A 15,416-nucleotide genomic window follows, 5' to 3' on the forward strand; every position below is an offset into this window, starting at 1 on the left:
GCAAAGCGGGGGAGCTGTGGCGCTTGTACTCACCCGGCGGCGGTCCAGGTCTTCGGCGGCATTTCGGCGGCGGGGAGCCCTTCAGTCGCTCCACGTCTTCAGCAGCACTGAAGGGCCCCCCACCGCCAAAATGCTGCCAAAGACCCAGACCGGCGCCGGGCCAGGGCTCATGGGGCCCCTGCGGGGCCCGGGGCAAATTGCCCCACTTACCCCCTCACCACCGGGCAGCCCTGGGGTCTGGGTGACAGCTAGAGTCCTGAGAGTTCAGAGGGCATTCCTTGAGCCAGGGGTGGCCAACCTGAGCCTGATAAAGAGCCAGAATTTACCAATGTACATTGCCAAAGAGCCACAGTAATAGGTCAGCAACACTCCGCCCATCAGCTACCCACCCCCACTCCCAGCACCTCCCACCCACCAGCAGCCCCACTGATCTGCACCTCCCCCTCCCGCCCCGCACCTCCTGATCAGATGTTTTGTGGCATGCAGGAGGCTCTGAGCGGGGCAGTGGGGTGGAGCGAGGTCACTGCAGGCTCAGGAGAGGGGGTGGGAAGGTGTGGAGTGGGGACCAGGCCTGTGACAGAGTCAGAGGTTGAGCAGTGAGCACCCCCCAGCACATTGGAAAGTTTGCGCCTGTAGCTCCAGCCCTGGAGTTGGTGCCTATACAAGGAGTCACATATTAACTTCTGAAGAGCTGCATGTGGCTCCAGAGCCACAGGTTGACCACCCCTGCCTTGAGCAAATCATAAAGGGGGTCACAGTTGCTTTTACACCTGAACTGGGACAATGGGCTAGTTCAAGACATAGAAATGCTTCCAAATGCTCTCATGAAACAGTGCCTCTGACAGACTTCAATGCTTGATGCTTCGTGTCATATATGGGGGAAAGGGACTTTTAGCCAGCTTCTCAGTCTGCAGTGACCATTGTCCTCAGCTTTCTTTATATTTTTGGTTGTGAGTAACAAAAATGGTTTATCTAACAATTCTTCTGTTGGTTCAGCATTGCTCTTTCATTACCCTCATTTGGGCTTTAGCTTCGATTGCCCATAGTAATAAGAGATAAACATTTAGCTAAAATATTGCTAAACAACTTAATATAATAACAGTTCTATTTTTAAAATAAATTTGCTTCTGTTGCATTTATGTCCACAGAATTAGTTCACTGGCAGGAATGAGCATGGAAATAATGAATTTTAAGTGAATATTGTGGAATAGTCACACTGAAAAGTCTATTTCTTGACATTTTACTCATCCAAACATGGAAAGAAACATTCCCATTTTGTTACTGTGGACAAAATGTTTAAAGTTGGGAACCTCAAGTTAGACATTCAAATGCACATTTAGGTGACTAAGAAGTGGCCTGAGTTTTCAAAAGTACTGAGTTCCTGCAGGTCCCAGGGATTATTGCCCAGCTTTAGGTATCCACATTTTGGCATATGTGTCCAATCAAAACAACTTGAATTTTGAATACTGAATACTCAAAACAAACTGCTTGAAAATGAGTTGTGGATACTAGCCAAGCCTTATTTGTGGAAATTACTTAGCTAATAATGAAAAAACTAAAAGAAAATTGTAATTCATTCACAGACAATTTACAAACGGTAAAAGAGGTGAAATTGGTTAATACTTTACCTGGTAACTTATTCAGATATTTCTAATAACAGTAATGCATTATTTTGCTGTGCATTTTTCTATACTATATAATGAAGCGCAGCATCATAATTATAAGCACTTTTATAAAATTAGGTGCTTTCTTGGCATTTGGTGTTTCAGTGTGCCTGTTATAGCAGTAGGAATTGGTTGCAGGCTGTGTGTCTCCAATGTTAAGTGATATATATACACTGAAAGGCTCCTTCCTAGATGTCATTCAGCATTTCTGGCAACGTAACAAAGAGAGCTAAAGAGCAGCTTATCTTCCTAGAATAAAGGCTAACACCAAAAGGAGATTGATTCTCCTCTGAGATACATAGTCAACAATAACCAGATATCTTGAAAAATCTGCTAGTGCATTCTGTGGTTTTCCTGTATACCAATGAATAGACATCCATGATATCCAACTGTGAATGCCCGCATACCATAGTGGAATTAAATCCTGTGGGGTTAATCCATTTTAAACCTCTGGTTGACATCTTTCCCATCTTTTTCTCAAAAGTTTTAGACTCCACAGGAAATCCTCACACAATTTATTTCTTTTGCCACTGATAAGACTTAGCGGAGTTTAGATGTTTTCAGGAGGCAATAGCCATTGGAAACCTTCCTTTTCCTCTTGTGGGTTTTTAGGGATTTTTCCCCCTCTCTTTCTTCTTCTAGATAAACTTTGGATATTATGAGACCTAAAAGAAGATGCAGTTCAACCTAAGAATGTGTGAAATGACTGCAGCAAGGTTCTGTGTGGGAAGAAAAGCTGAGACTTAAACTGTGAAAATAGAAGACAATTGTTAACGGAAAATCTGAAATACAGAAATTCAAATAAGAAAAGATGCACAATGGTTGCAGATCTCATCTTGTCATTTAAGTGACAAGTTATCCAAGCAAATAAACATCCAGCCCTAATTTGCTCTCAGCCCTCTGCATTTGTTTTTTACATTGCTTTATAGTTTCTAGTGGAGAGGATTCTTTTATCTTTGGCACATCCTGACCTATTATATAGCACCATATATAATTGCACTATAGAAATAATAGATCTTCCTATGATAATTTCTCTTTAAAATTGTAAGTAGTTCTTATTCTTATATTAATCAGCATTATTGATAGGCCATCTCTACAACCCATATTTGCATTGGGGTGGATGTAACTTTTTAATCCAGCCTGAGTGAAGGATGTTAATCTGATCTCTGCTTTCCCCTTGCTGCTAGGAGGAGGAAAAATGCAACAGCCCTCTTGCTCACTTTCCATCCTGCTTCATGCTGGCCTGACTGTGCTCACTGGCGCATTGTGGATTTGGTGCCAGGATTCCATGTATTCCCCATCCCTGCCTGCCTATTTGTCACCTACCTGCAGAGGCAGGGAAAACTAGGCAAGAAGTAACTTGGCAGCTGTAGTTTTCCCTGCTTCTGCAGGGAGTCTGGCTATGTGAGTAACCCACCCCAAAGGAGCAAAGATGACCACTTGCAACTCCATACTCCTTTGCAGATCTGGTTGGGAACCAGAAATTACATTATTCAGGACATTCCAATATTCAGAAAATAGAATTTGTTCCAGATCAGTATGAAAAGATGAAACAGAAATTCCCCATGAATTCAGTTCAGGACTATTGAAATGTTCCCTTTTGATAGTGTTGTTCAATTTAATTTTTTTGCTTTCTTTTATATTAAAATAGCTTTCTTTTATATTAAAATACCACACTCAATGTTTTTATATAATATAAAAGTCTAAATGAAATTAATTGAAATAACACGATCAAAACAAAATGAATTGAAATGCCACTAATCTAAGCAATTCAAATTTGATTTTTTTTTAAACAGAAAACTTGACATATACCAGCAATATGTTTCAACTTTGACAAACCTGCATTTTTCAATGGAAAACTGTTCTGTCGAAAAACTTCCAACCAGATCTTCTCTTCTCACAGCACAGGCCTCTAGATTGAGTCCACTGAGTGGTTCTTTCTTGCCTGAGGAGCCCCACTGAAATAAATTGCCTCTCGTAAGTAATGGCAGCAGAATCATGCTCTTAAAGTTACAGTTCTTCCAATAAGGCCTGATTTGATATTTTCATTCTACAGCATTCAACCTTAAAGGGCTGTGAATGTTTTCATTTAAAATATTATATGAAAAACACATTTGCTTCTGATGTTTAGATTGAATCTCTTTGCTGTAGTTTCTCTGTAACAGTAGATTAAGCTAATTTTCATTGATTCATAGATTCCAAGGCCAGAAGGGAGCATTGTGATCATCTAGTTTGACTGCTGATGTAACCCAGGCTATTAAACTCCTCTGAAATAATTTCTAGAGCATATTTTTTAGAAAAATATTCATTGTTGATTAAAAATGGTCAGTGATGGAGAATCCACTGCAATGGTAAGGTTTTTTTTCCAATGACTAATTTTTCTTACTGTTAAAAATTACACCTTAAAAGATTGTATCAGAGGGGTAGCCATGTTAGTCTGGATCTGTAAATAGCAACAAAGAGTCTTGTGTCTGATGAAGTGGGTATTAACCCACAAAAGCTCATGCTCCAATACATCTGTTAGTCTGTAAGGTGCCACAGGACTCTTTGTTGCTTTTTACAGATCCATACTAACACTAACTTGTAAGCTTCTTTTCTGTGTTTAAGATCAGCAAGCTGGTTGCCTGCCATATTTACTATTCTTTCTACACATCGGGATGGTTTGTTCCTGCAATCTCAATAAGGATTCTTTAAAATACAGCCAGTTCTCCTGGACTCCTTTCCCCCTCATGTTATTCTCCCAGAGGATCCTGCCCATCAGTTCACTGAGGGAGTCAAAGTCTGCTTTTCTGAAGTCCAGGGTCCGTATACTGCTGCTCTCCTTTCTTCCTTGTGTCAGGATCCTGAACTCGACCATCTCATGGTCACTGCCTCCCAGGTTCCCATCCGCTTTTGCTTCCCCTACTAACTCTAACCAGTTTGTGAGCAGCAGGTCAAGAAGAGCTCTGCTTCTAGCTGGTCCCTCCAGCACTTGCACCAGAAATTGTCCCCTACACTTTCCAAAAACTTCCTGGATTGTCTGTGCACCGCTGTATTGCTCTCCCAGCAGATATCAGGGTGATTAAAGTCTCCAATGAGAACCAGGGCCTGTGATCTAGTAACTTCTGTTAGTTGCCAGAAGAAAGCCTCGTCCACCTCATCCCTCTGGTCTGGTGGTCTATAGCAGACTCCCGCCACAACACCACCCTTGTAGCTCACACTTCTAAACTTAATCCAGAGACTCTCAGGTTTTTCTGCAGTTTCATACCAGAGCTCTGAGCAGTCACACTGCTCTCTTACATACAATGCAACTCCACCACCTTTTCTGCCCTGCCTGTCCTTCCTGAACAGTTTATATCCATTCATGACAGTACTCCAGTCATGTGAGTTATCCCAGCAAGTCTTTGTTATTCCAATCACATGATAGTTCCTTGACTGTGCTAGGACTTCCAGTTCTTCCTGCTTGTTTCCCAGGCATCTTGCATTTGTGTATAGGCCCTTAAGATAACTCGCTGATCATCCAGCTTTCTCAGTATAAGACAGGAGTCCTTTCCTGCTCATGCTTCCTCCTGGTATCCCATTTCCCCACTTATCTCAGGGCTTTGGTCTTCTTCCCCCGGTGAACCTAGTTTAAAGCCCTCCTCACTAGGTTAGCCAGCCTGCTTGCGAAGATGCTCTTCCCTCTCTTCGTTAGGTGGAGTCCATATCTGTCTAGCACTCCTTCTTGGAACACCATCCTATGGTCAAAGAATCCAAAGCCTTCTCTCCAATACCACCTGCGTAGCCATTCGTTGACTTCCACAATTCGACGGTCTCTACCAAGGCCTTTTCCTTGCACAGAGAGGATGGACGAGAACACCACTTGTGCTTCAAACTCCTTTATCCTTCTTCCCAGAGCCACGTAGTCTGCAGTGATCTGCTCAAGGTCATTCTTGGCAGTATAATTGGTGCCCACGTGGAGAAGCAGGAAGAGATAGCGATCCAAGGGCTTCATGAGTCTTGGCAGTCTCTCCGTCACATCATGAATCCTAGCTCCTGGCAAGCAGCAGACCGTTTGGTTTTCCCGGTTGGAGCGGCAGATAGATGACTCAGTCCCCCTGAGGAGGGAGTCCCCAATCACCATCACCCTCCTCCTTTTCTTGGGAGCGGTGGTCATGGGACCCCCATCCCTAGGACAGTGCATCTCATGCCTTCCAGTCGGTGGGGTCTCCTTCTGCTCCCTTCCCTCAGATGTATCATCTAATCCACTCTCCGCATTAATACCTGTGGAGAGACCATGAAAATGGTTGCTCACCTGTATCTCCATTGCTGGTACATGGACGCTCCTCTTTCTTCTTCTGGAAGTCACATGCTGCCAAATTTCTTCACCACCCCGCTGCACAGCCTGCTCTGATTCTTCAGAATGTTGTGCCCGTAGAAGCATATCCTGATGTCTGTCCAGGAAATCTTCATTTTCTCATATGCAACACAGGGTCGATACTTGTTTCTCCAGACCTTGAACTTTCTCTTACAATATAGAGACCAGCTTGCACTTTGTACAGACAAAGTCGCTTCTGTCCTGTGGAAGAAAAACAAACATGGCACAACCTGTGCAAGTTACAACAGCTGAATGCTCACCTTCCATATTACCTTCCTTCTAAGGGCTTGGCTACACTTACAAGTTGCAGCGCTGGTGGAGGCTTTCCAGCACTGCAATTACACCCCGTCCACACTTGCAGGGCACAACCAGCACTGCAACTCCCTGGTTGCAGCGCTGGCTGAAAACCCATCCGGGTTGGGGTATAAGGAGTGCAGCTCTGGTGATCCAGCGCTGCTCATCAGGTGTGGACACTCACCAGCGCTTTAATTGTCCTCCAGGGAATAAGGAGTTATCCCAGAATTCCAGTTCAGCCACTCTGCTCATCAGTTTGCACTCTACTGCTCTGGCCTTAGGTGACAGCTCCTTTAAATGCCCCGGGAAATTTAAAAATCTCCTTCCTGTTTGCTGCAGCCAGGTGTGGAGTGCAATCAGTTAATCTTTACAGGTGACCATGCCTCCACGCGGCAAATGAGCCCCAGCATGGAGCACTGGCGAATTGCAGGACCTCATTAGTGTTTGGGGGGAGGAAGCTGTGCAGTCCCAGCTGCGCTCCAGCCGTAGGAATTATGATATCTTTGAGCAGGTATCAAGGTCCATGCTGGATAGGGGCCATGATCGGGATGCGCTGCAATGCAGGGTTAAAGTAAAAGAGCTGCGGAGTGCCTATTACAAAGCCCGCGAGGGAAACCGCCGATCCGGAGCTGCCCCCACGACCTGCCGTTTTTACAGGGAGATGGACGCGATACTTGGGGGTGACCCCACTGCCAATCCCAGGACCACGATGGACACTTCTGAGCAGGGTGGGGGACAGGAGGAGGAGGTGGAGGCCGAGGCAGCGGCAGCGGGGGGGGGGGAGGAAAACACGAGTGAAGCTACTGGGATGGGGGATGACACCCCAGAGTCCCAGGAGGCATTCAGCCAGGAGCTCTTCTCAAGCCAGGAGGAAAGTACCCAATCGCAGCAGCCAGCAGTTGCAGAAGGACAAGCAGAGCAGCGGGTTACCGGTAAGCAGCTTTTATTTTCTGGGTGGAAGTGTTTCTGGAGAGGAAGGGGGGTTAGGGCTGCATGCATGCCAGCCTAGATGTGGAATAGCCCATTGATGTGGTCTATCACATCACGGTAATCGGCTGCAGTAATCTCCTCAAAAGTTTCAGCCAGAGCGTGGGCAATATGCCTGCGCAGGTTTATAGGGAGAGCCACTGTGGTCCTTGTCCCAGTCAGGCTAACGCGTCCACGCCACTGTGCCATGAGGGGTGGGGGGACCATTGCTGCACACAGGCAACCCACATAGGGTCCAGGGTGGAATCCACATTGCTGTAGAAGAGCCTCCCGCTCTTCCCTAGTGACCCGCAGCAGGGAGATATCTTCCAGGAGTAACTCCTGTGAAAAATGTTGGGAGACTCTTTAGTGAAGATAGTGATAGAGATAGGGAGATAGTGAAGATCACCCCTGCAGCTGCATCTTCACTCAACCCCTCTATCACTGCAGCTGTTCGGTGCACTTCCCCGAAGCAACCAGCACCCCTCTATCACTCAAGCCCCACTTCTCCCTCTATGCAGCACCCCTCACTCACCATTTCGTGGCTTCTGTTGTGTTATGTGTGTGGTAAAATAATGCTAAAGTGAGGACTAAGAACTCCTTCAGTGTGTGGGAATTACTGTCTGGATGAGATAATGAAAACAATGCTACCCTTTTAAATGTTGCCATTTCTGCCTTTCTAAAGTGACCTTGACTGCTGGACTGACCAGATCTACCACAGCACAGAGACTGCAGAATTTGAGGAAAAATCCCCGAAAGAGCAAGGAGGACATGCTGAAAACTGTTATTGATCACTCTGCTAGAGAGAGTAAAAACTTGTAGGAGTGGAGAGAAAAGGAAAGCAGGATCCGCCAGAGGGAAAGCAGGACCCGCCAGAGAAATGCAGTGGCCAAGAGGAAAAGCACAGAGCAGCTGCTAAGCATCCTGTCGTGCCAAGCGGACTCTATCGAGTCACTCGTAGCCATGCAAGCAGAGCACTACCGTGCTACTCAACCCCCCCGCCCCAAAGCTTTTTGCCTTGTGCCCCAATGTCAGCTCAAACCCCCCTTCCCCAGCATCCAGGTTCTTACCACCACCAGCTGCCTCCAACACCTGTACGTTCACCAACCAGCCCTGATAACTACAACCCTTACCCTCTGCACTCAACCCCCATCACCATGCAGTATATGCACCCTGAAGTGCAGGATTCATTGCACAGCACTCCAGACAGGACATATGCAAACTTGTGACTGTACAGTTCACCAACCCACACCCCTGCCCTCTTGTGTTCATGAAATGTTGTGTGTCTATCTGTCTGTCTGTCAAGGAAGTTTTTTTCTTTTCAATAAAACAATTCTTGGCTTTGAAAACAATCTTTATTATAGCAGATACTGAAAGATACCTTAGCCCAGTAAAGAAACAGGCACTGCAAATCATTTTAGGGATAATAGAATAACAGTGTAAACACTGCACTTCACTCCCATGCAAGGCAGCAAACATTACTGTTGGCTTTCAGCCTCAAATTCTTCCCTCAAGGCATCCCTAATCCTTGAAGCCCTGTGCTGGGCCTCTCTATTAGCCCTGCTCTCTGGCTGTGCATATTCAGCCTCCATGACTTGAACCTCGGTGGTCCATGCCTGACTGAATATTTCACCCTTCCCTTCACAAATATTATGGAGGGTACAGCAAGCGGATATAACCGCGGGGATGCTGCTTTCTCCCAAGTCTAGCTCCCATACAAGGATCTCCAGCGGGCCTTTAAACGGCCAAAAACACACTCCACAGTCATTCGGCACCGGCTCAGCCTGTAGTTGAATTGGTCCTTGCTCCTGTCAAGCTTCCCTGTATAGGGTTTCATGAGCCAAGGCAGTAACGGGTAAGCGGGGTCTCCAAGGATCACAATGGGCATTTCGACATCCCCTACTGTGATCTTCCTGTCTGGGAAAAAAGTCCCTGCCTGCATCTTCCTGAACAGGCCACTGTTCCGAAAGATGCGTGCATCATGCACCTTTCCAGGCCAGCCTGTGTAAATGTCAATGAAACGCCCACGGTGATCCACAAGCGCCTGGAGAACCATAGAGAAATACCCCTTCTGATTAACATACTCTGATGCTAGGTGGGGGGGTGCCAGAATAGGAATATGCGTCCCATCTATTGCCCCTCCACAGTTAGGGAAAACCATTTGTGCAAAGCCATCCACAATGTCCTGCACGTTCCCCAGAGTCACGGTCTTTCTTAGCAGGATGCGATTAATTGCCTTGCAAACTTGCATCAACACGATTCCAACGGTCGACTTTCCCACTCCAAACTGGTTCCCAACCGACCGGTAGCTGTCTGGAGTTGCCAGCTTCCAGATTGCAATAGCCACCCGCTTTTCCACTGTCAGGGCAGCTCTCAATCTTGTGTCCTTGCGCCGCAGAGTGGGGGCGAGCTCAGCACACAGTCCCATGAAAGTGGCTTTTCTCATCCGAAAGTTCTGCAGCCACTGCTCGTCATCCCAGACTTCCATGACGATGTGATCCCACCACTCAGTGCTTGTTTCCCGAGCCCAAAAGCGGCGTTCAACGGTGCTGAGCATTTCCGTGAATGCCACAAGCACTGTAGTGTCACACGCGGCAGGCGAATCGATATCGATATCATCGTCAGACTCCTCACTGTCACTTTGGAGCTGAAGGAATAGCTCGACTGCCAAACGTGTTGTGCTGGCGACACTCATCAGCACAGTCCTCAGCAGCTCGGGCTCCATTTCCCACAGAAATCGCGATTCACACACAGAGAGTAAAACAGAAAGACACTCACAATGACGCCAAATGTTGCCAGAAAGACTGAATGCTGGGATGTGAAGCGATGCACCACGGGGCGTTGGCACAGGAAGCGGAATGACCCACACACTTCCTTCCCCTTCCCACAATACTCAGCGCCAAAATGGGACGAGGTGCTCTGTGGGATAGCTGCCCACAATGCACCTCTCAATACAGCGCTGGAAAGTGCTGCAAGTGTGGCCACACTGCAGCGCTGGTAGCTGTCAGTGTGGCCACACTCCAGCGCTGGCCCTACACAGCTGCATGACCATGGGGATTCTATGATACACAGCTGGCCCTACACAGCTGCATGACCAGCGCTGTAACTCCCAGCACTGCAACTTTCAAGTGTAGCCAAGCCCTAAGAGCTTCCTCAGCTGTTGCAGTAACTACTCAGAGAAGCCTTCAAGATGAAAGCCTCAGTGCGCTCTCCCCAGGCGAGCTCCCTCTGTTAGTCTCCGCTGTTCACTGCTCAGCTGGTTCGCTGCTGATTGCCTTTTTATAACAGTCAGGCCCACTCAAGGCCCACCTGGAACAAAGCACGCCCAATTCACACTTTTCAAACAAACAATCAAACACATGGTCAAACTGACAAACCGTCCCCACAACAGACACTCAGATACTCACCAACACAGCCCCCCAATGCAGCACTTAGCGAACCTCCTCTCGGACAGATCCCAGGCAAACTCCCTCTGTTAGCCTCTGCTGTAAATGCATCAAGTTCCATTGTGCCTCAACAAAATCATACACCTTGGGTTTGCTACCCTTTTAGATTTCATACAAGGTGACTATCTTTCTGTCTTGACTCTTCTTGTTACTAGTTTAGGACGACAGTGGGAAAATTAGCATCCCCACGTCTGAAAAAAAAATCTTTGCTTTTGGATGCAATGTCCTGCATTGGTATGAATAACATTCCCATTAACATTTACCATTCCCAGTGCTACCAACTTGACTTCCTTAACTAGTGTAAATGACAAACTATCATATAATGGGGTCAGTGTATTAGTATTCTTCACCTATTAGAAATACAAACTTCAGTCTGACTTCTGAAGCCCCACTTCTGTCCTGATTTTATAGCACAGGAGACAACTGAATTATTCAATAAGCTAATAACAATTTTCAGATGGGAAATTAAAACAGCATAATTCTCTATTTGTTTGTTGTTTTAACAATACATTAATATTCTGTGTGTAGCAGAAATAATACTTATCATTTTATTATAAAGTGTTGTACACATAAGAAAATGTTCTATTAAACACTTTATGGTGTGTTATTTCAAGCCTTCAGCAGTTATGCTGATGAGTCTCTGCCTTCAAGCCCTTGCCTGCCAACACAGCTACTATAATGTGTCATAATTCACCCTTCATTTAATTAAGGCATCTGTCTAGAAAAATGTGTTTCAGTATTCGTTCTTCTTTTCATATTTACCAATATACAGGACACAATAGCATTGTTTTTCTAGCATGGGGTCTGAGCCTCCATTCTATTTGACTGCTCCTGTGAAGTACGAAATGCCCTCACTCCCCCCGAATCTGTAGATTTTGAAGGCATTAAGTTCTTTGTAGGAGAGGGGGCCATTTAGGGAACCAGGGTAAAAATCTGTCTGGGGATTGGTCCTGCTTTGAGTTGGGTGTTGGACGAGATGACCTCCTGAGGTCCCTTCCAACCCTGATATTCTATGATACACAGCAAGGAGATGTTCAAAATATTGCAGAATAGGGTTTGTATTTGGTTGCTGGGGATCTGGCTATCACAGATCTGTAATTTTCCTATTAATAACCCCATAACTCTAAAACATAAATGTGTATTGGATGTTTATTTGTGGTTCTTCATGGCAGAGACTGTCTTAACTCTTTTTATGTATAATACAGTGTCCAGCACAATGAGTCCCTGATACGGATAGGGGTCCCTAGGTATTACTGAAATACTAGTAACAGAGTGTGTAAGAGACCCGTACAGGCCACCACTGGTTTGTAGAGCCTTTCCTGGTGGTCCACAGAATGAAATATATCGAGAACCAAATAGAGAGTGGATTGGCTGTTGAAGGAAGATGAGTCCATGAGAGGCTCTTATCCACTTTGAAGGTTTCAGTAAATGAAAGCATTACATGAGCATGCAAGCTCTTAATCGGCATCCTTGGTAACAGCTGAAATTTGTTTGACTGACAAGAGATTGAACATATCTAAAGCTTGAGGCATAGATAGAGAAGACAGAGTTGGATAGGGGAAAAGCATGTTTAGATAAAGGTGGTGATATTTGTTTTTAATACAGGGGTCAAGCTGGGTAAGATGTTTATTCCTCTCCTCTGCCCCCTACTAGTGAGAGTGCTTGAGCAGCTACTAGAAGTTCAATGTCATGCTACGTACTGAAAAATAATGTTTCTGGTTCTCCACACTTACATCTAATAATGGATTAGAGATCAGTGTACAGTTTCTTATTCTTTCTATAAGAGCACAACTCACCCCTCCTTAGAAAGACTCCTAATGATTTCAATGTGAATTAAATCCTCAAACAATAGATTTAAAAATATTAAACGAATAGATAAGAAGAGACCACTCATCTAGACTGACTTCCTGCATAATACAGGCCATACAATCTCAGCAAGCAATTCCTGCATCAAGCCTCCAAAATATTGGTTGAACTGGAGCATATATTTTATACAGGTATCTAGTCTTTAGTTAAAGACCACAAGTCATAAACAGTTTGCCATATCTCTTGTTAATCTGTTACACTAGTTAATTACCCTCACTGTTTCTAAAAGAAAAAGAAAAATTGTTTCTTACTTCCAGTGAACCTTTGAGACTTCAACTCCAGCCATTAGTGTTATACTTCTGCTACTAGACTAAGGAGTAGAGCTGGGTGAATAACTGCTTTGGGGAGGGGGGGAGGAGGGAGAATTCATCAACAATTTTGAAAAGCTGGAAAAAATCATTTCAGGTTGGATTTTTAATTAATTTTTTTTAAATCTACAGAGAATTGAATAGTCAAAAACAAATTTATTTCAGGACAAATGAAGTATTTTGTTCCAATAAAACTGAAACATTTTGTTTGATTTTGACCATTTTTACATATTATTTGTGGGGGTTTTAAAATAATATTTGAGGAGATTTTGAGACAAAAAGTGCATCAAACATAATGTTTAGTTTCAAAGATGTTGAACTATTCAAACAAACAATTCAATGAAACTGACATGAATTTGTGAAATGTTTCAGTGTTGCTGCATTTGCATTTTTTTGCCAAAAATAAGTTTTGGCTCGAAAACTTTCCCCAGCTCTGCTAAAGAGTGCTCAAGTATCAGATATTATGCCATTACTGCACTTTGAAAGGTAACAATGAAAGATAACACCTTTGTACATAGGATGCCTGCCCCCATGAACACTTTATTTTCTGAGAACACTAAGAGAGGTGGAAGATCAGCATTTCTGCTCCAGTATAACTGTTGTCCTGGGATTTTTCATGCTTTCCAACTTCCACTCTGACGTATATGGGCCCAATTCTGTTTAAATCTTGTGCCGGAGCTCATTATTATGCTTTGCTTTGCTTCATTATATAGCTTTGATTATCTTATTGATGTAGTGGAATTGTGCCTGTTTATGCCAGAGTGGAATTTGGCTCAATTGACTTCAGGCAGGGGCAACTTAAGCACAGAATATTTTGGCTTGGTGAGAAGGAGATTTGACTCTGCTAAGAGAGTCCCAGTCTGAGTTTCCAATGTGGCAATGTGTAGGCTGTGCACACAATGAAATTAATCCAGCCAGAGTTTTGTGAACTTTACCAGTTGATTAAGTCAGAGGCAGTGTCTTGCCACCAGCTGGCAGAGGCAACAGCTATAAAGTATAGACTAACTCAAATATCAACTCAGTTCTTTAAAGTAGTTAAGTACTTGCTGAATGAACATAGCGTCAGATCGTGTAACTTAATTTTTTGTGGATAGTATAACTTTGCATTCTCTAACCTCTCCCATAATATCAAGGGTTTTAAGTATTCATAACTTATCTAGTCAGATATTCTATGCTTTTTTTAAAAAAGTGTTTTTAATTGTTCATTTAACAACTCATGGTTTGTGGTAAAACACTTCAGTACAGATGGGCACACATTGACGATATTAAAATAGGAAACATGGATTACTGCTAGTTAGGGACACCATTTATTATCATTTTACAGGAAAATAATTCCATACAAATCAATCTGTGGCATATGGAGGGTTGAGGGGGTGGGAGAGAGACCAAAAAACCTCTGTAAGTCGTGCAAGCCAAATTGGCTGCTGGTGATGTGTTAGAAAAATTGACATTTTTATCAACCTGTTATCATTGCAAAAGATGTCTCTAATTTTTAACATCTATCTTACATATGAATCCTGCATGTCAACTGCCAAACTGGCAGGCATATGAATTGTATTTCTGGGCAGTACAAATGGAATAAGAGTCATATATGGGAATTACTCCATGTATTAAATAACGCCAATAAATATAACAAGTGCACTGTGCAGTATGTGATGATGAGTTATCACTGTGAAGTTATAAATAATCATACTTCAAGATCATTACTTTGGGCCAGAACCTCAGTTAGTGTAAATTGCTTGGCTCTGTTGGGATCAATGCAGCTACATTGATCTATACTAGCTAAGGATCTGGCCCAAATGTATCTGTGAAATTGTCATTTATGTAAGTTTCTGTATGTATATTTCTTCTCACAGTCAGCCCAAAATCGTGCCCCAGAGCCCAAACTGAGTAATTCATCTCCATGGAAGAAAGAACTTCCTTCCAGACAGAGCTCCTCTTTGGCTGACAGTTCAGCCTCCAGGCTGGAGTACTGTTTGTGTTTGAGTACCATTGCCTCCAGCCCAATAAAAACACCCAGGAAGAGGGACTGGAAAATCAGTGTAGTTGTGAATTCTCTCACCTCACTCTCAAAGGGAAATTTTGCACGGACGGGCAAGGAACTAATGTGGAATATGCATATAATCTGCAAAATGCAGGGAATGAATGATACCTGCTGGGTACCCGGATTCCTGTCCCTATCTCCTACCACTTCACATGGAGAAGAATCACAGCTGTTCACATTGTGAATCACATTCTGTTGTTCACTCATGGATGCTGGAGAAGGATTTTTGTTCACTGGTGAATACTGTAACTATATGCAAGAAAATAATCATATAAATATATATACCTCCTATAAGGTGAACAATGCTAATGTCTGGAATGTTGTCAGCCAGCCATCTTGCATATGAATGGAATGAGGAGTTTATTAATATTTGTTCTCATTTAAGCAACCACACCTTATATCTATAACAGGGGTCGGCAACCTTTCAGCAGTGATGTGCCGAGTCTTCATTTATACACTCTAATTTAAGGCTTCGCGTGCTGGTAACACATT

The 15,416-nt window shown here is 44.1% G+C and overlaps 1 long non-coding RNA gene across 1 annotated transcript in view; it reads left to right on the plus strand.

The window, feature by feature from the left end:
- Window positions 1-2,427, plus strand: part of LOC120396107 — a 129,286-nt gene extending 126,859 nt beyond the window's left edge. Inside the window, exon 3 of the long non-coding RNA XR_005592986.1 lies at window positions 2,307-2,427. This is a non-coding gene — a long non-coding RNA (uncharacterized LOC120396107). The remainder of the gene's footprint in view (window positions 1-2,306) is intronic.
- Window positions 2,428-15,416: the final 12,989 nt, after the last annotated feature.

Source organism: Mauremys reevesii, linkage group 1 (assembly GCF_016161935.1).
Source record: "Mauremys reevesii isolate NIE-2019 linkage group 1, ASM1616193v1, whole genome shotgun sequence".
Taxonomy (NCBI): domain Eukaryota; kingdom Metazoa; phylum Chordata; order Testudines; family Geoemydidae; genus Mauremys; species Mauremys reevesii.